Source organism: Canis lupus, chromosome 7, assembly GCF_011100685.1.
Source record: "Canis lupus familiaris isolate Mischka breed German Shepherd chromosome 7, alternate assembly UU_Cfam_GSD_1.0, whole genome shotgun sequence".
Classification (NCBI taxonomy): domain Eukaryota; kingdom Metazoa; phylum Chordata; class Mammalia; order Carnivora; family Canidae; genus Canis; species Canis lupus.
This window is the reverse complement of record NC_049228.1, coordinates 67,350,681-67,374,623: the sequence shown is the minus strand read 5'-3', so window position 1 is coordinate 67,374,623 and position 23,943 is coordinate 67,350,681. Positions and strand designations below refer to the sequence as shown.

Below are 23,943 nucleotides of genomic sequence, written 5' to 3'. Positions count from 1 at the left end.
CAAAGCTGTTCTGTTAAAAAAAAAGTTAAATGTCAGTCCATCCCTATCAGAACTTTCACAAATGTGAATAATTGGCATTTGAATGAATAGGAGCTTACATCACAATATAGGCAACATCTGCAAGTTAAAAGGAGCAAGGCTGAGAAATGGTAGCATTAACCTGGAGAAGCTGATGATGTTTATTCCAAGATGTTCTGAAATCCACACTAGTTGGAATCTGCTGATGCATCCTGTGTGCCACTTTGAAAGAACAAGTGCATGTTATTGCACTCTCTGGCACTCATTCTCTGGCATTCTGTTCTCCATAGGAAATTTGATTATTATATGTTCCCCTCAGAGTGCAAACACCATGTGGGAAAAACATTTTCAACTGGAAGAAACAAACTGTGACTGTCGTAAGAAGAGGGCAACGAGTCAGATTTGACCTTTGTCTTAAAGTAATACGTAAGAAAAAATATCTTAATGAGTAAAAATAGCTTAAATGGCCAAAATTAAAACAAGAGATAACAAATTAAGGAAGAAGTATTTTCCTAGATCTAGAGAAGCCCTGTGTTTGTTCCCCTCTGTCAGGTCTTGCATATAGCTTGGAGAACTGTAGTTACTGTGGGTATGAAACCCAGTGAGATGATTTCAGGATATTGTTTCTGACAACTCTAAATTTCTTGCTTTAAGGCAATGTGGATATATCATGTGTCTATCTCGTTTATATAGAGATATATAATTTTTCAAATAAAAGTTTTTGCATTGGAGAAAGATTTTTTTTTATTTTTCATACCTATATTAATATTTTAACCTTTGTCTACTCTATCTCATCATCTGTTTTCCCCCTACCAAACCAAACCAAACAATGCAAAGAAACAACCAAAAAACCATTGCTCCAGAAAGTTGAGTGTCAGGACTGCAAGCCACCTGTGGGAATATCATGCCTCAAAAATAAATTAATTTCATATCAAGACTACTTCTGATATTTTATGTTTACACTGAAGTGTAAATATGAGCTTATGGTTTCTATCTGCATGGCTTTGTTACAATTTTTAAAATATTTTCTATCTCTTTGTTGAAGTTCTCACTAAGTTCTTCCATTCTTCCCTCCAGCCTGGTAAGCCTCTTTGCAATCATTGCTATGAAGTCTTTATCAGGCATATTGCTTATTTCTGTTTCATTTAATTCTTTTTTCTGAGGTTTTGTTTTCTTCTTTCTTTTGGAGGATATTCCTCTGCCTCCCCATTTTGCCTAACTTCCTGTGTTTGTATGACTTAGGCAGAATAGCTACTTCTAGGGATCCCTGGGTGGCGCCGCGGTTTGGTGCCTGCCTTTGGCCCAGGGCGTGATCCTGGAGACCCGGGATCGAATCCCATGTCGGGCTCCCGGTGCATGGAGCCTGCTTCTCCCTCTGCCTGTGTCTCTGCCTCTCTCTCTCTCTCTCTGTGTGACTATCATAAAAAAAAAAAAATAGCTACTTCTAAACTTGAAGGAATGGTCCTTTGTATATTTGTCCTTTGTGAACACTTGTGTGTACTTGGTGAATTTAGTCAGCTGGCTGGGGCTGTGACTGGTGTATGCTGGGGGTTGATAGGACACAGTGTGCTGAGGCTCCCCTGGTGGGATGGCTGGATGTGAAGTAAGTGTGGACCTGGACAGTCCTGAGGCTTTTTCTTGGCACAGAGAGTGCTCTGGAAGGACAGCAGAAGCTGAAGTGGGAGCATGGCTTTATGAGCTGTGCTCATAGCATATTGTTTCAATTAAGTCAGCATTTTCACCCGCCACAGCCTTTGCACCAGACCAGTTCTTAGCTATGGAGCCTAGACTTTAGACTGTGGAGAGCACTGTCCTTCCTTCTTTGCCTTCTCTTTCCCCTCGTAATCTAATCCTTATTCTTATGCTCCAGGCTCATGCTTCATTTCCATAGGTTCCTCTTGCCCTCACCAGGCACCATTAGGCTAAGGGAACACAGGCACATATTTGGAACCAAAAGTACCTCAGAGTTCAGGTACAGACACACATCCCATGAAAGCCTGAGGACAGCCATACTTCCAGAGCCAATTCTTAACCATTTCAATAGAAGGCCCAAGAGGATATTTAAATAAAAGGAGTGGTTTTATTTTACTGACCAAAGACATGAAAGTGAGATAAAAGCTAATTGAGTTCCTTCCAGGCTTGACTTGTGGTTTCTTTCCACCATGACAAATTGATGCATCCATTTTTCCAGATTTGGAGATTTTGATCAATAATTTAACTCCAATCTAAAGATACTTAAAGTCAGTTAAATACTAATCAAGTACATATTTTGTTTAGATACTATGGGAAAAATTGGAGAAATATTTGTTCTTGAAGAATTTATGCAGTAGTTGGAAAGAAAATATGCACATACAGAATACCTATTTTTCATATACTCTACATATATATTTCATGTTAACCTGGAATATACACATACAGAAAATTAGTGAATATTCAGGATTGCATATGTGATAGCCTTGGTTTATCAGTAAAGAGAAAGGGCTCTCCTGCTAGCAGGTGATGGGACCAAATGAACTCTTGCAGTGACTTCTAGCTTTCCAAGGGAGGCCTCTAGGATTATATGGAGGAGCTAGCCTGAGCTAGCAGTAAAAGTTCTAGGAGTTTGGAAAAAGCAGAAGTCACTCTAGGCCCAGAGTGTTTGGAAAAAGTTACACAAGCAAGATGAGGCTTGAACTCCCATTGGAGAAGCAGGATATGCAAAGAACAAAGGGCAGGAACACACAAAACTTAGCAATTAAGCCTTCCTTATTGAGGGGGACTATGTGCTGGGGCCATACATTGTCATGGAATTTTTACTCAGTCCTGCCAGGCTATTATTTGCCCAAAGTCATGCCAGTCAATTGTCAGAGGCAAGCTTCCTGCCTCTGCTCCTATTTATTCAGTATGCCAGTGACCTGTCCTGAGTAGGACAAGGAGGTTGTTGCAGATCAGCTTAGAAAATCTGGATGCTTGTGTCTCTGCCTCTCTCTTGGTCTCATGAATAAAATTTAAAAACAACAAAAAAAAAAAAAAAAAAAGAAAAGAAAATCTGGATGCTGCCACATAGTAGAAGGAATACTGCAATCTCTGTTTTAGGAGCATTAGCTCAGTTGCAATGAATAAAATGGATTAAAAGAAGGGAAGATTGAAATCAGGAACACTTGTGAGGTGATCTGTTACTGTTACCTAGTTTGAGGTAAACAGGGTGAGGTAACAGTAAGATTTCCAAGTGGAAATAACCACAAAGAGTTGGATCCATCCACTGGGCTCAGGAGAGAAGTCAGGGCTGCAGTTTAAGATTCAGAGGCGCTCTGTGTAGGCATCATAATTGAAGACTTGAATTTATAATCCATCTCTGTAGGAAATATTATGGTGATGGAAAATCATTGAACCAGTATGAATAAGGAGCAAAAGAAATGCCAGCCTGCATTTCATACTTGGGGACCTCTTCTTTCCTCTCAGCATCATTTTCTGACTCCTTAAACATATCCAACACTTAAGACTCAATTTAAGCATTATATTTCTCTGCCCCTTTACTGCCTTTTCCCCACCTCCCACAGATTGGTGTCCCCTCTTTGGTCTAGTACTACTCTTTTTCTATGGCATTCATTGTATTGAATGGTAATATTTGTTACATTTGCCTTTCTGTAGACTCTGTACAACTTGAGGGGAGAGATTTTTGTCTCCTTTATCTTTATCCCCAATACCTGATACAAAGTAGATGTTCAATAAGTGTTTGTAGATTAACTGTCCTTCCAACCCTCTAATATAGTTTCTTGTTCTTACAAATCAAGGAACATCCCTATCCCTAGTTTTCAAACCCATTGATTCAAAAAAATTCCTTTTCTGAATCTGAGAAGATTTTTAAACATCTGGCCAATAATATTAGATCAAGAGATATTATTAGTTTCCCAATAAATTGGGTTTAGCTACATCAAGAAAAATATTCTTATTGGTCCCAAAGTGAATTTTGATTGGTACATATTCATTGTAAAAGGAAAATATGAAGTTGAAGTAGACTGGACACCACTTTGGTTAGTGAGGCTTGTGGAAAGTGTCTTCCTATGTCCATTCTCATGGTGCCTTAAACTACAATCTATATACTGTATAGAGGGCAAGGACTGTGTCTGCTTTTTGTTCACCATTATATACTCTCTGTCATATAGTATGATGAATGCTTCCAAATGAACACTGAATGATTAAGTCCATTGTTTCCCAAAGTTTGTTCCTTTAAAATAGTCTCCAAAGGTGATCTTTGAAAAGATGCTCTTCGATCATATCAGTGCAGGAAAAGTTGCATAGCTTAGCCTTCTGCAGAGACATACAATGTGCATAAGTATGTTAAACTATGCATAGCACTTTAATGTATAGCACTCTGCAGCCCCATTGTAGAGCCTGTTTGACGTGATCTTACCTTGTTAACTCCCAGAATCATCCATAATTGTGAGCAGTTTAACCTTTCCAAGATTCAGGTATCTGATATGTATGAAGGGGATGATAAAAATCTATGGTATGTAACTCAAAGAAATATTCAAAGAATCCAATGCATTAATGTATTGAAAATGCTTCTATGTAAAATTTTATTTAAATGTAAGGTATTAGTACCATTTCCTAATTATTATTACTGCATGTGCTAGTCTCCAGATAGAAGGGATGTGAATTCTATCTCAATAAATGTTGTTAGATAGGTAGGGAGAGAGTGATAAAATTGGAAAATTGGAAAAATGAAAAAAAAATTCATGCTTCTGGAGAGCATGAGGTTTAGAAAATTTGAGTTGTTGTGGCTATTAGGGTCTGATTCTTTGTGTTCTGGGTGTTCTCTCCCTTGCTAGCCTATTTACCTCTTTCCATTCATTTGCTCATTCATTCATTCATTCATTTATGCAACAAATACTATTAAACACTGAAGATGAGATACCATTTTGGTCTAGGCATACATATGGACAGTGCATATGACGAAAACAAAAAATCTTTTAAGTTCATGATTTTGAGAAAAAGGCAGACATGGAAACAAGTAATGATAAAACGGTGAAGAATGTGCCATTGTAGAAGTACATACAAAGAGTGTGAGGTGCCGTTGACTTCTCAGAGCAAGGGCACCATCAGAGAAAGGTAGAGAAGTTTGAGTTGAGTCTGGGAAAAGTTTCCCAGATAGATGAGGCATGTTAAGGATAGCCAATTTGTATCCAAAATTGTAATTCCTGATTCCTTTATTTATTCTTCCCTGCCAGCTGCTTCTTTAACTTCCCATAATCATGGCCTTGCCCCTGAACGTCAGGTCTGTTCTTTTATTCTTTCTGTGATTATTCAGAGAGATTCAATGAAAGTTTGTAGAAGACAGGTACTTGGTATTTTATGGAATGAGAATTTTTTTTTATAAATTTATTTTTTTTTTATAAATTTATTTTTTATTGGTGTTCAATTTGCCAACATACAGAATAACACCCAGTGCTCATCCCGTCAAGTGCCCCCTTTGGTGCCCGTTACCCGCCCACCTCCCCTTCCACCACCCCTAGTTCGTTTCCCAGAGTTAGGAGTCTCTCATGTTCCGTCTCCCTTTCTGATATTTCCCACTCATTTTTTCTCCTTTCCCCTTTATTCCCTTTCACTATTTTTTATATGGAATGAGAATTTTTGATATACCATTGTATCTCTTCTTTCTTGTAATAAGGTGCAGCCCAACTTGACGTGTAAATTTTTAAAGTATTGAAAGTAAAATGACACATGTTCACTTAAGATTTTAATATGTTCTAAAATAATAAATGGTTGGCAGAAATATTGAGTATAGTAAAATTTAGAATGAATTTTAGCTCCATGATAAAGTATCACTTTATATTTGAGGCTAAGCTATCAACTTAGAAGGAAAGAGTTAGGAAAAGTAAATTATTAATTCATTTGTCAGCCCGGGTTGTAAGAGAATGAGGTTTATGCTGGCACTCTGACTTTACAACATCTGAAATCACTCATGTCTACTTTTTTAGATCCAACAGTATCTCTGTGGCCAAATTAATTTCTTTTTTACATTTATTTAAGAACATGGCTTTTACATTATAATCTAGCACATATGTCATCTTACTCTTTTTACAATTTTTTAAAAAGTTAAACTCAAAATATATCCAAGAGTTCAAAGCTGAATTATAATCGACTATATACATGTAACATATGTATGTAGACTATAAATTTCTAAAAAGTATATTTCTTCAGAAATATGTGTGCTCTGGGATGACAGGTCAAAGCCTTAAATTCTACTTTCCTTAATCTATTTTATTAGTTGCCAGAGAAATATTAGAGATTTTTTTAACCTAGTTTGAAACAGTCCATTAAATGAATTAATAGATACAAAATAGCTTAGAAAAGTGCCTTGCATCTGGTAGGGGCTCAGTAAATGCAAGCTCTTGTCATTCCTATTATTTCTCCAAAGACTTTTCTTTTAACTCACATGCTGTGACATGAAGTATCACCATCTGGGTTGACTCAAGCCAGTTACCCAAATCAGAATAAGACTTTTAGCCCTGGAGTCATTTCCTGTCCTTTCTAATTGTACATAGGAATATACTAAAGAAAGATAACTAAACTAGCTATCAACTGAGCAAATGATTGCGAGTTCCTCATTCCATGTGTGTGCACATACGCCACCAACGCAATGAAAACCAACTTGAGAGTATGAGAGAAAAGAGACTACGGAAATAGACTTTTAAAAAAGTTCAGTTTAAGTGGAGAGTCATGGGACAGGTCAAAATGGGCAGGGGAAAGAATTTTAGAGAAATGAAAATGTGGTGCAGGTGGCCACCCTGAAGCTAATTTCACTTGGGTCATCTATGATCTCTTCCAGCTGTGAACATGTGCATGCGGCCCAGTGGCCCAGATGTTCTTCCTCGGTCTTTATGTTGCATAGCCCATAAAATTAAAACAGGATTGGAATTTAATTCTAGGCCTTTCAGAGTCCAATCATCAATATTTAATGGAGCTGTTCTCTGAAAATATAGAGTCCCAGTAAGGGAGGCCCTGGTTTGGGCTAAGACAGCCTACTATAATTTCTGTAACTTCTCCTCAGTGACTGCTGCGTTCCTTCCTTCACTGCCCCTAACCTTCTCCAACTTTATTCTCCTCAGAAAATTGCTTTTCACCTTAGAAGCTCCTAGGTCATGCAAATATGTGCTTACTTCTAGGTCTGAGCTGGAGATCATTGACAAACACAAAGACTATGCTACTTTTTTTTACAGCACAATCAACTAATTGAAGATATTTAATGAGCATATGCTAGATTTTTCAACATTGATGACTCGGTCAGCCATGTGAGGAATACAAATGAAACATGAAGCAAGGAACTTGGCCTCAAGAAACATGCAATCTGGTTGTGGAGGAAAGATGAACACATGTAAGATCATCAAAGAACTATACAAAATTCTTATATAGCTGTTTAGAGGAAAACAGCATTCATCCTTGTAATAGCTACCTCTGGTTGTGACTTTTGATTCACATGACTCCTGGATAGGCTGGCAGCAAGGCCTGAAAATTCTAGTTGAATACAGGGAGATCTATGTATTGTCTATACCAAACTACATTTAAAGTGGAGGGCCCCAAATCTAAATTTCTGAAAGCCACCTTTTTTTCACCTGCAAAATAAATCTCTAGCTGAGAAAGATCCTTTTCTCCAACTAGTCCTCTGGCAGAGCAGGGCCTATTTGACCAATATTTTAATCACTAAATAGGCATCTTTCATGCAGTCCAGTAATTTAACCAAGAAGCAATGTTACGACAAAGAGTTGATGGCTAGCTGGAGCTTGTTTTATAGCAATAGTCTGGCTGACATACTATGCACATTAGTCACGGATTCTGACTTAAATTCTCTCCAGAGACAACACAGACACAGGGAAGACCAAAGGGGAAAGGTGAACAGTTATTAAGAATATCTGACTGCCAGAAACACAATCAGAGTCTTTTCTGGACATTTGCTGTCAGTAGAAGATGAGGAGTCTAGATTTCAGTCCAAATTTCTATTGTGTATTATCAGAAACAAGAGTGCAAAGTTCCAGGAAATTCTTTAGCCTGACCCATCAAAATAATAGCCATTATATTTTGACACTTTTTTTGCATTTGAAAAACAAATGAGTGTCTTCAACTTATGTGTAAAAGCTTACTCAGAATAATACAATGTTCAGATTTTAGATACCCGGATGGATTTTTATCAAGTGGGCAAAATTCTGAATGCTTTGTATACCTCTGGTTATTCAGGAAAAGGTACGTGTAAAAAGAGACTCCAAATATATGTCAGCCATATATATCTATGAGTTTAACTTCTCATCCTTTCTCTCTTAGAAGTTTAGCTTCATTATATTTAGTGACTGTTAATAGACTGTCCATTATGTGCAAGAGAGTGTGCTGGGTGCTAAAATCTTGAAGAAACTCAGAATTCAACTAGGAGAGTATAAGTGAAGAGAATTATAATATCAGGAATAAGTACTAAATAAACACCAAGAAGCTGCTAGTCAGGATCAGGGAAGTCAGTGACATAACAGGCGAAGAAGAGGGAGCTAACATTCTAAGCAGATGGAGTGAGCGCCGGCCTGGAACGGGCCATGTAGGGCACTTCTATGAGTGGTAAATGTTTTGGCTCAAGTTGGGATGGCCAGCGTGGGAGATGAAGCAGGAAAAAATGATTGAGACCGGATCAGTGGGGTGCAGTGAAGGTGATGTTTGCATTAAAATCCATCCAAAAGTGTCTGTAAGGAAAAGGTAGCCATTGTGTGACTGCAGAAGAGAGTAAAGTTCAAATATGTGCTCTGGGAAGATAATTTTGATGGCAGCATGAGTAGGGAGGTAATGAGGGAGGAAGTATCTGAGATAAGGATTTGATTTTGACCATCCATTGCATCACACTTGGCAGGAGGTGGTGGCAGCCTGAGCTGATCAGGACAGTGCAAAGACCTATCCTGAGGAAGAGTGGCCAGGAGAGGTCTTGTGGAAGGAGAATGGGCCATACATGGCTACTCAGACAATATAGAAACATGGGTGATAGAAACATAGACACCAAGCCAGATCTGGTGCAAGGTTGATTATGAAAGCAGGCCAGCTCCCATCATGCAGATTTGTCATAAAAACACCATGTACCATACCACATTTATCTTTCCTGAGTCATTATCAGCCATTATTGGTTTGTATTTTTAAAAATATCTGTGATTTTAAAGACTGTGTATCTTCTTTTATTTCTTGCATTTTCAAATGATGCTTTGAACTACTTTTCAGTTGTTGGCATATCCTTTCACAGTTTTCATTATCAGTGGAAAGCATATATTCTAATAATTCATATTCCTTTTTCTCAGCCAAGAGAATGGCTTAATGATTTATGGACAATATTTTAGTGATGTCATATTAGTAGTAGTAATGATGATGGCCTCCTATATTGGTGTACTGACTCCCTCTTGGCATGTGAGTTTGATTTCTGTGGTAGATTTTGCAGGGTACTTAACTTTCCTTTCTTCTCTTTCTCTCACAATTGTATTTAGGAGATTATAGGGGAAAGGAGAGAAAATGAGTGGGAAAAATCAGAGAGGGAGACAGAAATGAGAGACTCCTAACTCTGAGAAATAAACAAGGGGTGGTGGAAGGGGAGGTGGGCGGGGGAATGGGGTGACTAGGTGACAGGCACTGAGTGGGGCACTTGCCGGGATGAGCACTGGGTGTTATACTATATGTTGGCAAATCGAACTCAAATAAAAAAATACATACAACAAAAAAGATTACAACCTGCCACAGGCTGATCTCTTCTCCAGCCTTTTAATAAACAGGGCAGACCTAGATTCAGGAGGTGACCAGAACAAACCTCTGAAGCCTTCTGTTGTCTTCTATCCATGGTGACTCAGAGCTGATTGGCTTCGGGGTTGAGCAATAACTTGATGTCAGGGCCTCAGGCCTCCTAGGGATGCCAGAATCTTGTAAGAATCCAGTTGTTCAGTTACTACAGGAGTCTCAGAAAAAACTGGTAGCAGCACTCCAATAACCTTCAGATTATATTAAGTTTCTTGAGCCCATACCAGTCTTGCCTTAAATGAAAGCCCCAAACAACCTTGGTTGGTGTAGGAAACCAAGGGACAGCCTTTCTAAAGTGCTGAATTTTCAAGTGCAAGGAAGTAGGTGCTTTCTTTGGAGGTAGCAAAATGGACAGTGAGTATGTGGTCATTTAAATGATATGACTTGGTCCTTTTTTTCCTTAAGGAAAAAAAAGCAAGTTCAGACTTACATAAATGCTGTCACTTTTTATTTTCAGCCACCTATTGATGTGATTCAGCCTGTTGAGATTTGTTTAAAGGACTATCAGAGGTAAACATTCAATCTAGAAATAACCCAGAGAAGTTACACAGAATTAACATTAAATTTGAGCCTGATCTGAGTACAGTCAGTTCTGCTATCATGCAACATACTGCCTTTCTAAAAACCACTGACCTACGCAAAATCATGTGATAAAAACCACAGGCCAATGGGAAAAGTGAGGTATGGAAAATGGGCACAGCACTCAAAGACTTCACTAACATATTTTTTTAAAAAAATAAGATTCTACAAAAAGGTTAGCACAGTTTTATATATGTAAAAGAAGCATGTTAAGAAATGTATAAATACAGCAGTAAACATGGCACTTTATATTGAAGTTTGCCTGAGGAGGTAGATACTGGAAGGGTTGTAGCTTGTGAGTTTTTGTGAAGGGGTAGAAGGGAGGTTATCTGATATCAGATGGAAAGTTCTAACACCAGATAGATGTAGATGAGCGTGGCTTACAACACACGGTGAACTAAGGTAGCTGGGAGGTGTTTAAAGTGTGTGTGTATGTGTGTGTGTGCATGCACGTGTACACACATTTTGTGTATTCTAGAATGGTTCACTTTTGCTGGATGAAATTTTCTACATTCACTTAGTGTTTGTCACAGAAGGAATTGTGTATTAGCAAAGAAGTGAAATTCATATTATACTCAAATTGTTTTCTTATACATCAAATGGTTTGGAAAGAGGTTGTATTTTCAGAGTAGCAATATAGCAGAATTGGCTATAATTTTACCCCTTAACTTCTGTGTAAGGACACTGAGACCCAGCCAGGCTAAATGATATTTTCATAGCCAGATGAGTGGTTGAAACCAGGCTCCCATTTTAGTAGGTATATCCACATGCTCTGTTGCTTCTTTTGCCATATTTTATAAACTCTTGCTGTTATTATTTTTATTGCCAGTGATTATTTTAGTACTAGTTTTAATGTAGATGCCAGCACTTAACACAGTATCTGGAACTGAATAAATATTTGTTAGTAAATTAATGAATAATAATGAAGTTAATGAATGGACATAATCAAGTCCAGGTTCACTGTGGAAACATTTCCAGACCTGAGTGTAGAGGGACAAATTAGAGAAGATACATGTTTAGAGTTAAGGATGGCAGTACATGTAAAGTCTTCAAGGTTTCTTAGATTGGTTTGGATTTTAGTAAAGTTATTAAGAGTATAGGCTTGTGACCAACCACAGGCAAGTTATTTAATCTCCCTAGATAATACTGGTATCTGCCTCATTGGGTATCTGTAATTGATGGATAAGATCATATATATAAACTCATAGGACAATGCCTGGTATATGGCAGTGGTTCAATAAGTGTTATCAATTACTAACATCACTACTACTGCTATTGGTGCTGCTTTTCTAGCATACCCCCCTGTATGTTGGATGGAACCAAGGGCCAGTGAATGTGAGAGAAGCCCTGGTACTTCTCCTGAGCTGTGGTCTGGTTTTCCCAATACTCACTGGAGATCTCCAACCCAGATGTGCAGTAGGATGTCACACTCAACACATCCAAAGTCAAATTCATTACTTTGCTCCCAGTATGCTCCTCCTCATGAGTTCCTACTTCATTAATTTACCCAAGGTAGACACCTCAGTGGTCCTTTACTCTCTCCTTCCTCCTCCACATTCCATGGGTCATTCATTCATTTAATTATGATTTTATTGAACACCAACTGTGTGTAAGGAACTTTCCAAAGTGCCTCAAGAAATAAACATGAACAAGGCATGATTCTTGTCCTGAAGAATCTTCAGTATATTATGAGATGAGATGCAAAGTATGAAGTGCCCTATCCAAATCCTACATAGTAGGCCAGCCAAGATAAAATGTGTTGACCAGCTCTAAGAGGCCACATGATGTGATCATGGTTCCTAAATGTTGCCAACCACTTGAATACAAAGTGGATAGCCATTTACATGCAAAGATAATGAAAAGTATCATTATGAGATCATTCCACATTTTAAAAAATTTGGCCCTTTGGGTTAACAAAACATTTTTGTTTTGTCAGGATAACTAGTTTCATTTTTCATTCTCCATTTTGGATCCATTTTGGATCCAAAGATGGATCCAATCCAAAGATCCTTTAGATTCTTTCACATGACGATGACTATACAGTAAAAGTTTCCCCTCTTTTTTAGAATATTCAATTTTTTAGTTGGATTTGTGTCTGTATGATAATTGTTTTTCATGGTGATATGAAGGTAGGTTGAAACTAGTTTAAAGTTGACTATTTAAAAGTTTTTTTTTTAGGGCGGCCCGGGGAGCTCAGTGGTTTAGTGCCGTCTTTAACCCAGGGCATGATCCTGGAGACCCGGGATCGAGTCCCACATCGGGCTCCCTGCATGGAGCCCGCTTCTCCCTCTGCCTGTGTCTCTGCCTCTCTCTCTCTCTCTCTCTCTCTCTCATGAATAAATAAAATTAATTTTTTTAATTTAAAGTTTTAAATTTAAATTAAAAAATTTAAATTTCTACTTTTAATATACTCACTTGGATTCATAAATTTAGCTTAGTCCGTTTATACTCATATTCTTAGCACTTTTGTCTGTACAAATAAAACCTCTAAGATGTTTCAGATGTAACATAAGTGAAAGGGAACATTGTCTTTCAAATATGCTATAAATAGTATCTTCATTAGTAAATAGGTAGTTAGAAAAGAGCTCTGGACAAGTACAAGTTTTCAAAATAGGGATAGTTAACAAGCAGAGTTATCTAGGTCCAGAATGTGTAGTTTTCCAAAGGACTTATTTATTGAGCAACTTCTATGTGCCAGGCTGTTCTAGGAGCTGGGGATACAGCAGGGAGCAAACCAGAGCCAGCTTGGAGGCAGTTTACATTCTACTGGGAAGGACAGAAAATAAATTAATAGACAATAAACCTGTAATGGCAGATAGTGATAAGAGCTGTGAAATAAAATAAGGGCAGGAAGGGCAGCGGCACTCAAGTTGGAGCTGGAAGCCCATGCTGGGGCTGGAGTTTCCCGGGGATGGGAGCACGGAGCACCCGGCGGAGGACGGCTTCACCCAGCTCGCCCAGCTCACTGCCAGGGCGGCCGGCAGGTGGGGAAACAGCAGGCTGGACGGTCCTCGTTGTGGGGGTTTGGAGACACGTGGACACGGACCCGACGGAGGCTCAGCCAGCCAAGAGGCCAATTTTCCCACTCCCCACTGGCCAGGGATTCCTGGGCGGGAAGGAAGAAAGGAGGAAGATCCCAGGCCCAGCTAATAGACACATGCCATTCAAAGAGAACTGGACGAAGAGAGTTACTCCCATCCTAGAACATTCGAGACTTCAGGTCCGCTTTACCTTGAAATTGAGGAATGTAGAAATCAGGACCTGTAAAGAAATGAAAGATGTCTGTGCTCTGACAGAAGCAGTTAGTCCTGTGTAAGCCTTTCTTCTTGGGTTTCCAGTGGAGGAGGCACTTGCCCTCGTTAGGTGGGATGACCTCTCTCTAGAGTCTCTTGAAATTACAGATGTGAAGCCTGTCAAGGGAGACCACCTGTCCAGGGCAATAGGAAGAATCTCTGGCAAAGGAGAAACAACCAAATTTGCCATAAGAAAATGTGACACAGACACAGATAGTTTTGGCTGATGTGAAAGTTCACAACGTTGGCTCTTTCTAAAGCATCAGGATGGCAAGAACTGCCATTTGCAACCTCATCCTGGGAAATCCTCCATCACAGCTTTATGGCAGTATTCGAGCAGTGCTTAGCAGTGCAGCAGATCAGTTCTGATTTCAAGGTAAAATCAAGATGTTTTACCTTGAGACCCTAGAGAAAAAGACATTGCCCTCCCACACATGGTCACAAGAAACCATGTGAAGAACTTTTCCATTTCTTTAAGCCTCCATCGCTTCTTTAGAAGCATCAACACAAAGTAAAAATGTGATAGTAATCACATCCAGCAACTTTGAGGATAATTTCCATATCTAAATTTAGTGCCATTATTATACATTAATTCTAGTTTATCACTTTATTTGTTTTTTTATGTAGGCTCCATGCCCAATGTGGGGCTTGAACTCATGACCCTGAGATCAAGAGTTGCATGCTGGCTGAGCCAGCCAGGCACCATCATGTCATTTTAAATAAAAGATTTGCATCTTTTATAATTCTCTTATTATTCTCTAATCATATAATTCTCTTATCAGGGAGATTTTTTTTTGCTTAAACAGTCCTTTATGAGTTTATAAATTTATATATGTATAATTTTTTATAAATTTGTAATCATTTCTTCTCTATGGAGTGTAGTTAAAAGAATCATCTCACCAAAAAAAAAAAAAAATGCAGTGAGGATAAGTGAGTAAAGGGTGCTAGATTAGATAGATGGAGTGGTGGGGGAATCTCTCATAGATTGTAGGGCTTCTTCCAATTTGGTTGTTTATTGAGATTTCATTATTCACATAGGCCTGGATTTAGATTTTCACATAGACATCGACCATCACGCAGTCCTACCTTCCCTTTCACTCTGGTGCAGATTCTTTACTGGCCTGTGTTAGTAAGGTATTGTATAAGAAAATAGCTTGCATTGTTTAGTATCACATTGGCCAAGTATAGAGGTTGTCTGGTGTGGTACACATTGATCTGACAATTGTTTAACTACTTTGAAATCTGTATCCTTATACTAGTGGGGAGATAAAATGCTTTCATTAAAAAAACACAGACACACAAAGCAGATGGTCAACTAACAGCATTTTGATGTGAGCAAACTTTTAGTCTCAAATTCTGTGACTTCACAATCTCAGAGGGATTTTCCTTCTTACTGTGAAGGAAAAAAATCACTCCCCACTGCATTTTAAAGAATTAAAAATCACACTTGTGTGTTAAGAATATTCACTTTGGCCTGTTAAAAAAATTATGAATGCCCTCAGAAAGGGGGCTTTTATGACCTTTTACATTTTTAAAGTAAAGCCTTCCATCTGGTTAAGAAATATCTTTTAAAAAATTCCTTTACTGTGTTTGTGTTTCCTAGTAAATGTTATATTCATTCCTTAGAAAATTTGCTCAGGGGCGAGTTCATTTTGGCCTGATGTAATTTAATCCAAAGGGAGAAAAACATTAAGTTAATGAAATCTTAATGGAAAGCCATTTATATATAGTTTAGTGTCTTAATTACTGTTCTCCCAAATTATATTGGCTTATAATGTTTAAGTCAAGTCTCAAAAAAGACATAGTTTTTAGTTACCTAACTAAATGCAATGCTGATTCATTTGGAGAATAATTAAAGTAATTCCTTTTAAATGAGCTCCTACAGAAATGTATCTATACATATCAGTTGAATATAATTTCTAATCAACCACTTTCTTAGCCATAATAACAGATTACTGAGCAATCATGGCATGTGTTCTGACCATTTGGTTAGTTACCCAGTTAGCAGCCTGAAGTAACCAATTACTTAGCACTATTTTTTTTTTTTTTTTTCTTAGCACTATTTTTCACAAAAAGATCTGATTTCTGGGATGCCTGAGTGCTCAGCAGTTGAGTGTCTGCCTTCAGCTCAGGGTATGATCCCAGGGTCCTGGGATTGAGTCCCACATCGGGCTCCCTTTGAGGAGCTTGCTTCTCCCTCTGCCTGTGTCTCTGCCTCTCTTTCTGTGACTCTCATGAATAAATAAATAAAATCTTAAAAAAAAAAAAAGACCTGATTTCTGTATTCTCTGAAAATGGGAGATAACACAGAATCCTATGAAAATCAACATTTTTTTTTTTTTGCTATCATTTAACTTGATCTGGAGAGAGATGAAAAAGTATAGATTTTTATTGCTTAGGTTTTTAAATTTTATTTTTGAAATTCAAGACAAGATTTCTAATAATTCTTTATAGTTTCCTAATGTAAAGTTTGCAAACTACATGTCCAGTAAAGAATTAATATCCAAAATGCACAAGAACCCTATCCAACTCAATAGTAAAAAACCCAACTCAAGTAAAAATATTTTCTTCCATTCCAGAGTTTCTTTTTCATTTTTTGATGATTTCTTTTGCTGTGCAGAAGCTTTTTAGTTTGATGTAGTCCTACTTACTCATATTTACTTTTCTTGCCTTTGCTTTTGGTGTCAAATCCAATCATTACTAAGACCTCTTCCAGGGGTCTTATGGCTTCAGGTCTTATGTTCTTTAATCCAATTTGAGTTTATTTCTGTATATGGTGTAAGATAAGGTTTCAGTTTCATTCTTTTGCATGTGGCTGTCCAGTTTTCCCAAAGCCATTTATTAAAGACACTGTTTTTTTCCAATTGTGTATTCTTGGCTCCTTTGTTATATATTCACCATATAATTGTGGGTTTATTTCTAGGCCCTCTTTTCTGTTCCTCTGATCAATGTGGCTGTTTTTATGCCAATACCATACAATTTTGATGACTATGGCTTTATAACATAGTTTAAAATCAAGGAGCTCATGATGCCTCTAGCTTTGTTCTTTCTGAAGATTCCTTTGGCTACTCAGGGTCTTTTGTGGTTCCATACAGATTTTGTATTGCTTGCTCTGTTTCTGTGAAAATGCCTTTGGAACTTTGATGAGGATTGCATTGACTCTGTAACAGATTGCTTTGGGTAGTAGGGGCATTTTAACAATATTCTTTCAATCTATGAACACAGAATATCTTTCTATTTATTTGTGTCATCTTCAGTTTATCATTAATGTCTTACAGTTTTCAGTGTACAGGTCTTTCACCTCCTTGGTTAGATTTATTTCTAGGTTGTTTTATTCTTTGTGATACAGTTTTTTGTTTTATTTTGTTTTTTGTTTTGTTTTGTGATGCAGTTTTAAGTGGGATTGTTCTCTCTTTCTCTCTCTGTGACTATCATAGATAAATAAAAATTAAAAAAAAATAAAAATAAAAAAAAAGGGATCCCTGGGTGGCGCAGCGGTTTGGCGCCTGCCTTTGGCCCAGGGCGCGATCCTGGAGACCCGGGATCGAATCCCACGTCGGGCTCCCGGTGCATGGAGCCTGCTTCTCCCTCTGCCTATGTCTCTGCCTCTCTCTCTTTCTCTCTCTGTGACTATCATAGATAAATAAAAATTAAAAAAAAAATAAGTGGGATTGTTTTCTTAATTTTTTTCTGATAATTAATTGTTAATGCATAGAATTGCAACTGATTTTTGTATATTGATTTTGTATCCTGCAACTACTACATTTATTGATTAGTTCTAACCATTTTTTTTTGGTGTAGTCTTTAGGGTTTTCTATATATGGTATCATTTCATCTGCAAATAGAGACAATTTTATTTCTCTCTTTACAATTTCGATGTGTTTTTAAAGAATTCTTTTAGTTTAATTTTTTTCCTTCCACCATTCTGTCTCACTCTAAAATGAACATAAACTCTATGGGAGCAAAGACTTTCTCTGTTTTAATCCAGTACATAGAACAAGGCATAATCCATGGCAAACATTCAGTCAATATTTTTTGGGAAAATGTCATTAAGTAGGACCTCCATGAGGGCAAATAACAGTTTGTGTAGAATCATGCATTTTTAAAAGATGATAATTTAACGCCAAAGACAACTTTGTGTTCATTGTCTTTGTTAGCTTTGTGGGCTAACACAAGGAAAAATCAGTAGCAGTGGCCTTGGAGAGAAGTGATTCCCTCTCTACTGACTGTGGGACCTTGAGCAAATTATCTAATCTCTCTAAACCCCTGTCTTCTTATCTAGAAAACAGAGATAATGAGTGCCTGCCTTGTGGTGGTTGTGAGAATTAAATGTATGTAAAGCCTTTAGTAAGTAAAGGCTTCTAGTAAGTGCTCAAGAAATGTTGCTGTTGTTAAAGGATAATTATTTTAAAAAGGAAAATCATGACTCTCATACAAATGTCAAATGAACATTCGCCAAAGGATTTATTTAACATATTCATTAATGAGAGAATCAGTAAGACATGCACATGAATTTTGTCCACTGGAAGTACATACAATTGATTTCCCTGTCTTTGTGGAAGAAGCCAGTTTTGCACCTACTAACCCAATTCTGGTTGCCTACATATGTGTCTGCCCTTTGGATTCTCCTTTGAACTGGTTGTAACATCTTACTGATTCTCTTGCAAGTTGTAAAGTGGCTCAAAGACCACAAAATGTACAAAGATCTCATAGGATCAGGTAACCCGGATGACTGCATTATGCAATAATGCCTCGTTTTCTGCTGAGATCACCCATTATCATTCTGATTCATTTCAGACTTTTTCACAATTATTTTCTGCACAGTTTTTATTACTTCTAGTTCCTTTTTTGCATCCTAGGAATATAGTAAGGACCAGTAAGATAATGGACACCAAAACTTGCCATATAAGCTATGTATATTTTGCACATAGTGGTTAGAATATGAAAGAGATCAATGAAGTCAACCTGCATTTTAGTCCTGCCTCTAGTACTTTCTGTGTAATCTTGAGCAAGCCATGTAACACATCTGTGCCTCTCTTTCCTTAGCTATAAGTTAGTGCATTTAAGATTCACTGCACATGGTTATTGTGACAATTAGATGAGGTTCTATCTGGGAAAGTACTTTGGAAAATTAAAAATGCTGTGTCAAGATGGGATGTGATTATATGATTGCTCTCAGGCTAAATTGGTTCATTTTTCTTTAAGAAGATACCATAGAATAAGAGATGGAGTGGTGAGTTCTTAAACTCACCAGGTCATTATTATTGCAAGTTGTAAATCACATGTAGTCTTTAACTCAGTAACAAAGATTTATGGCACTACTGTTGATCCAACAACACTTCTCCAATGTGCACCCACATGTCCTGATGGCTCCAGAGAGAAATCATGGTGCCAGGAATGGTAATGTTGATGACCATGGGGGCCATGTGTCCCTAATTAAACCTGTAAGGATGGTATTTTACTCTCCTCAACCTCTTCCCCCATTGCTGTCATCCTAGAGTCTCCCCTGGTTAGCCTGTAAAAAGAGATTCATTTAACCAGCCTGTAGAGACTCTCAGGAATTTGCAGGAATTGCAAAGGAAAGTCTTTGGCCCAGCACACTCCTTTCCTGGCCCAGTTCTGGGTTTTGTAATTGAGAAGGGATAAGGAGGGTTTGGAGTGAGTCCAGGATCTGACACCGAAAGCATTGAGAGGACGTAAATGAGCCCTGGGTGGAGGGGCCTGGACTGGTTAGCCTGGGAAGGAGCCGGTTGAGGCATGACTCTGAGTGTGGACAAATAGCAGCCTTACTACTGTGCCTGGGACAGGAGAGAATATAACTTTGGTGACAGCTGGAAGGGTTATGGTTATGGACACTGAAGAGCCATTTGCCTAAGTTGGTAAATGCTGTGCATACATGTATGAAAGTTCAATCAAGTTCTTTATAGAGATTTTGAAGAATAAGAATGAATCTCTCTTAATCTGAAATATTACAGATCATGCCCTCCCAGAGGCAGAGGCTTGATTCAGATCTGAAAAAGGGAAAAAAACAGACAAGGACACCACACCTACATTGTTTACTATGACCAACAGAGCCAGGTGAAGGTAGGAAAGAGATTGAGTAACTGAGCAGGCCTTCCTGTTTATCTGCCCTTCCCTGTGCCTGTGAGGGGGACCCCAGCATTTGTGACAGCATTTCTCATACATACTTCTCCTTAGACTGAGCTCCTCAAAGGCAGAGCCTTGGTTTTTGTCCCTGAGTCCCCAGTCCTTGGCACAAGACCTGACACGTAGTAGGGCTGAGGAAATATTTGTTGAATGAGAGCATTGCTGGATGATTCCTTTGACAGACCGAGGCCAAGTTAACAGAAACCTCAATGCCAGACACATCGACAGAAACCCCATTTAAAAGCCAGTTGAGCAGCCCAATCTTTGGGCTTGAGTGCTATTGAACTGTTCATCATAAAATAAGTAGGGAAGCCTGAGTCTGAATTTCAGTATTCGTAGTGGGACTATTTTCAGCTTTCTCAGAGACAGCATCTGTAAATAATCAGCAGAAGCCTTTTATAAAACAACATAGAAAAAACCTCAAAGACTATTCTAAGGCTGCAACATTTAAACAAGATTTTTAACCCATGGGGACGCCAAGATCAACATGGAGCTTCCTGCACATAAAAGCCTGGAATTTCATAGCAGTGTGGGGGCAAAAGCTATGATTGCATTTCCCCCTTTCTAAATTATATACTGCTTAGTGTTAATGTGATTGGAGGGCTGAGACAGAGACGGGCCCGTGGGTTACATAAGTCCCACTGCACCTTCCAACCCTGCTGCAGTACAGCATCCATGGTGACAGTGGTTGGGGGGAGTCACCAGGCTGACTGGACTGAGAAGGCAAAAAGTCACTGGTAGGTCATGCCATGATTTAAGTACTTGATATAATTTATAACTGGGCTTTTACTCTACATAGAAAAATGATCAGGGAACATTTGTTGTGTAATTTTTTCTCTCAGTAGAAGATGTTCTTAAAACTTAGTGGCAGCTATAAAAGTCCATCTGTAGCAAATTCCAAAATCACTTTCTTTTCCTTCCTAACTGGAAAGAGGAGCAAGAAATCAAATGAACTCTAGCCCTCTCAACCTGCATAATTGTCTCCTAAGGAGGGGAGACAGGTCTCTAGGTCATTTTCCCTGTCCCTGAATCAGGGACCACATTCTGACTGGACCAACCTCAGTTATAAACAACTGAAAAACAGAGTTCTCCTAAACCATCACATCCTTATTATTGGACCAGCCCTGGGCGTGTGTGACCAGTAAGATATTAAATCTGCCCAAAGTTTCTCAAGTTACCTGAAACGTTACTTCTTAATTTAAGGCTCTTCTGGGGAGACATGCACTAAATAAGCAGTTGCCATGTCTTGTCACCTGGAAGGCTAATATTTGAACAACTATCATAACACTTGACACCCAGTACAATTAAGTAACTATTTATAACCAAAGGGATTTTTGAGGTTATTTTCTTAAAAAATAAGAACTTTATTTGGGAAAATAGTGCATATGTTCATTTTAATTCTGTGTATTCTGGACTTCACGATAAGGCTACATCTTCATTTTTTGTACTCCTAGTTGGCACAGTGTTTGGAAGATGGTCTAGACCCAATAAATATTTTTTGAATCAGTGAGTGAGAAGAATATTTACAGAGCAAAAGCCTCTAGGCTTATTCACTATGAGTTCAGTGGTATCTTCTTTCTGCAAACTCTGAGAGATTTATGTAAACAAAAAGATCAGAGTGGGAATTTTAAAAGAATATTTATTATAATTTTTAATAATATGTACTTTTTAAGCTCATGAATACCATATCTAAAATTGTGCAAGAACACACATATACCCCAACACTTCCATGGGTACATGCGTAGAATGTGATGCACAGACTGGGTGCATGTATATTTACATATCTATGGATTTTTTAAAAGATTATTTATTTATTTATTCATGAGAGACACAGGCAGAAACATAGGCAGAGGGAGAAGCAGGCTCCTTGCAGGAAGCCTGACTCTGGATTTGATCCTAAGACCCTGGGATCATGTCCTGAGCCAAAGGCAGGCACTCAACCACTGAGCCACCCAGGTGCCCCCATATCTATGGATATTTTTTTTTGAAGATATGGAAGATATAGTTAACAGTAGTTATCTCTAAAAAGGGAGTAAATTCGGGAAAGATAAAGGGTACTCCTACATTTTACCTTATATATTTCTCATTTTTTAATTCTTATAATGAGTATACATTTGTATATCTCAATTCTTAACACACGATCTGGCATTTAGCAAACATTAAGTCAGCAGTGTTAAACACACACATAGGTGAATCAACGAATGGGGTGGCGTGAAAGTTATACTCAAACATTTGACTCTGAGAGTTAAGAGTGGAATGATAATGAGGAAATTGAACTGAAGACTTAGGAAAAAGAGAACATAATCTGAGTCTATCACTGGAAGAAGCCATCAGAAATAAAGGAATAGTTTTGGGTTGCCATTGATAAACATATTTTCCAATTTTGAAAACACGACAGTCCCAAATTAGCTACCCACTTTAGCAAATAACATAGTATTATGTAGGGTAACATAGTATTACACCTAATCGTATGTGTTCCTATGGGTTTATCTACTGCCTGAACAAAGGCCAGTGGCCTGGCAAGAAGACCACTAACCCTGGTGACCTGCTAACCTGACAGGGCTAGACAGGCATGACGGTGTGAAAGGCCTTGAGACTCAACAGCCCTGCTCAGGCAAGAGCTGTTTTGCTGGATCAACTAAAGAACTAATGAGAACATACTGGGAGGAAGACAGCAATCCAGGAGCTCCGACATAGTCATTTGGCCTGTCCTGGGGCTCGATGTCCAGAAACTGACATGACAAGTGAGAACCTGTAACCCCGATCCAGCTGGCATGACCCAAATGCGTGAAGCCCTTTGCCCCTCACCTAGGAAATGAGTTGGCAATATTTAAAAATGCTGGGATGGCAGCTTGGAGTGTATTTGAAGAAGGTGGTAGAAAGATCCCAATGGCAGGAATGTCTAGATAAGATTACCATCAGCAGTCAGTTGTTGGAATCACTTAAGTATTTTGATCAAATGAAGAAAGTGCCACTCAGTTTCAGTCTGGGTGGCAGGGAGTCCTCTTAAATGTGGCTACAGCACAGACATTCTGTGCATTACTCACGCTGTGAAGTACGTGATTTAAGCCACTGACTTCCTAAATTAAAGGCATGAAAAGGCAGACATGTAATTCTTTTAATTACACCTCCAAATTTCTCTTACATTCCTTTGAGTTTGCCTCCTGTTTGTCCATGTTTACCTCCCGCTTCATCAACCTACCAGCAGAAGTGAGCAATGGTGAAATCTGTGAAAGAATAAAAGACCCCAGTTAACTTTTTTACACGATAAAAAAATGAAAGAAAGCACTGTTTTTAGAAGTTGGGAAGATATGAAATCTGATTTCTGCTGGTAGTAGAGAGAATAGAATATGGTGGAACTGAGACAGGTTTAAGCACTTTTTTGCCATTTGCTGTCTACTAACATGGGTTATTAATAAAACATATTTGGCTTGTATCACCAGACAAGAGAGTTCAACTTTATCTTGTATTTCTAGTAAAGTATATCCTTTTAACCTTAATGTGTAGTTTTCATAACTCAGCAGTAGAGGTAGGCTTTGTTTTCAGAAGATATGTAGCCTTGAACAACTTAAAGATTTGTACACTTTTTATTTCATTATTTTTCTTTTCTTTTCTTTTCTTCTTCTTATTATTTTTTATTTATTTTATTTTAAGACAGAACAAGTGAGAGAGGGGAGCAGAGGAAGAGGAAGAGAGAGAATCTCAAGTAGGCTCCCCACTGAGTGCAGAGCTCCATGCTGGGTTCAATCTCATGACCTGGGATCATGACCTCAGCTGAAATCAAGAGTCAAACACTCAACCAACTGAGTCACCTGGGTACCCCTGTGTACAGTTTTTAAAATTATGCAACCATTGAGATATTTTATTTATAGGAGCTAATTGAGGGGATCCCTGGGTGGCTCAGTGGCAGGCTCAGTGCCTGCCTTCGGCCCAGAACATGATCCTAGAGTCCCGGGATCAAGCCTCATGTCAGGCTCCCTGTGTGGAGCCTGTTTCTCCCTCTGCCTGTGTCTCTGCCCCCCCCTTCTTTCTCTCTGTCTCTGTCTCTCATGAATAAGTAAATAAAGTCTTTTTTTTTTTTTAAAGGGAGCTAATTGAAATAAGTACTTGAAAAGCC

The 23,943-nt window shown here is 38.3% G+C and overlaps 1 protein-coding gene and 1 pseudogene across 1 annotated transcript in view; both read left to right on the top strand.

The window, feature by feature from the left end:
* The window catches only part of COLEC12 (collectin subfamily member 12), a 180,783-nt gene that overhangs the window by 54,585 nt on the left and 102,255 nt on the right, over positions 1 to 23,943 (top strand). The window lies entirely within an intron of this gene.
* On the top strand, positions 8,175 to 14,048 carry LOC106559073 (annotated as a pseudogene).